Raw genomic sequence first — 2,500 nt, forward strand, 5'->3', positions numbered from 1 at the left:
AAAACCGAAATATTTATAAATAAACACTGATGTTCCAAATTCTAACACTAAAAAAAAACAAAAAAAAACACACACGCTCACCCAGACACCACCACCCCTTCACACACAGACACACAGACACAGACACAGACATAGACACAGACACACACACACACACACACGCACACTCCCCACCCCACACAAATGCAAACAAACAAACAACCACACACACACAAACACACACACACAAACACCCTCCCCAGATCCCCCCACACACACACACACACGGCCCCACACCGCCCCCCCCCCCCCCCCCCGCCCTCGCCCCTCCCCCTCCCCCCCACACACACACGCACACTCCCTCCACCCACACCCCACACAAACACACACACACACACACAAACACACCTCCCCACAGATACCCCCCAGGCCCCCCCCCCCTCACCCCCGCCTCACCCCCACCCACCACCACAAACACACACAAGTTACAAATAATCACTTATTTCCAAAATGCCAGAACAGCAACAATACAAACAGCACCAGCACCAACACCAGCAGCAGCAGCAGCAGCAGCAGCAGTTGTAGCAGCATACATAGGCTGAAGGGGTCCAGGGACAAAAAACAGCCATCGAGGTGTTGAGCCATCAGGCAGTACTACAGAAACAGGGAGTAAGTGGGCACAGGACTGGGACAGGAGAAGGCTGGCGGGTGGGAGGGAGGGGGCTTCGGGGGGAGGAAGTGGGGGGGGGGGTGTTACAAACAGAACTTGCCGTGTTCCACACGTTATACGTTACTAAGGGTGGTGGTGGGGGGGTTGGGATGGGGTGGGGGGGAGAGGAGGGGAGAATGGGGGAAACGCGAGGGGCGGGGGGGGATGGGGGGAGGGAAGGGGGGGGGGGGGGGTGATCGATAGAGTCTGCGGCGCGGAACAGAGGAAAGGCCTCAAACTTCAGGAAATCGCCCCTACTGCCCTAAACCCCCCACCGTACAGTCAGACTCAGCGTTTTCTCAATCTCCTAATTCGGTAATGTACTACAGAGAGAGAGTGTGGGGTGTTGGGGGAGAGAGAGAGGGGGGGAGGGTGAGAACAGAGAGACAGAAAGAACGACGACAGGCCTCTCTAGAGCGGAAGGTAGGGGAAGAAGGGAGAGAAAGATTGGAGAAAGAGAGGGGGCGACGGAGAAAGAGAGAGAGGGGAAAGAGAGAGATGGAGAGGGGAGAGAGAGAGAGAGAGGGGGGTGGAGAGAGAGAACAGAGAGACAGAAAGAACGACGACTGGCCTCTCTAGAGCGGAAGGTAGGGGAAGAAGGGAGAGAAAGACTGGAGAAGGAGAGGGGCGACGGAGAAAGAGAGAGAGGGGAAAGAGAGAGATGGAGAGGGGGAGAGAGAGAGGCAGACAGACAGAATGACAAAGGGTAGGGGTGGAGAGAGACAGGGAGGGGGTGTTGACGGGAAACGAACGAACGAACGAACGAAATTTTATTTTTTCCAGGGTATTGAGATAAGCATAATGACTCTTCTTCTTCTGCGTTCACTCGTATGCACACGAGTGGGCTTTTACGTGTATGACCGTTTTTACCCCGCCATGTAGGCAGCCATACTCCGTTTTCGGGGGTGTGCATGCTGGGTATGTTCTTGTTTCCATAACCCACCGAACGCTGACATGGATTACAGGATCTTTAACGTGCGTATTTGATCTTCTGCTTGCATATACACACGAAGGGGGTTCAGGCACTAGCAGGTCTGCACATATGTTGACCTGGGAGATTGTAAAAATCTCCACCCTTTACCCACCAGGCGCCGTCACCGTGATTCGAACCCGGGACCCTCAGATTGACAGTCCAACGCTTTAACCACTCGGCTATTGCGCCCGTCGCATAATGACAAGGATGCTTTTTTTTCCACTCAGCCCTGAGGTACAAAATTAAAGAAATAAAGAAATAAAGAAAGAAAAAAAAACAAACACAAAAACAACGCACAAGCATAAATAGAGAAAATTCATATTACAAGAGAGGAAAAGAGATGGTGGGGGTGGGAGGTGTGTGTGTGGGGGGGGGGGGGGGGGCGAGAGGGGCGAGAGTAAAGAAGAAAAGATGAAATGAGAGACAGACAGACAGACAGACAGACTGACATAAATCGACAGAGAGAGAGAGAGAGAGAGAGGAAGCCAGGTGAGAGAGAGAGGGTGAAAGGGAGAGAGGGGAAGGAGAGGGAGAGAGAGGAGGAGGGAGAGGGAAAAGTGAGCGCGCGAGAGAGAGGCGGAGAGAGAGGGAGGGAGGGAGGGAGAGGGAGAGAGAGGGAGAGATATGGAAGAGACAGGGGGACTGAGGGAGAAAGAGAAGGAGAGAGGGAAGAGAGAGTGGGAGGGGGAGAGAGAGAAGGAGAGAGAGGGAGAGAGACAGACAGACAGACACAGAGAGAGACAGAACAAAAAAGACAGAGAGAGAGAGAGAGAAGATGACCACACAGAGAGAGATGGAGATTAAAGAGAGAGCTAGCTATTCACACACACACACACACA

Source organism: Babylonia areolata, chromosome 4 (genome assembly GCF_041734735.1).
Source record: "Babylonia areolata isolate BAREFJ2019XMU chromosome 4, ASM4173473v1, whole genome shotgun sequence".
Taxonomy (NCBI): domain Eukaryota; kingdom Metazoa; phylum Mollusca; class Gastropoda; order Neogastropoda; family Buccinidae; genus Babylonia; species Babylonia areolata.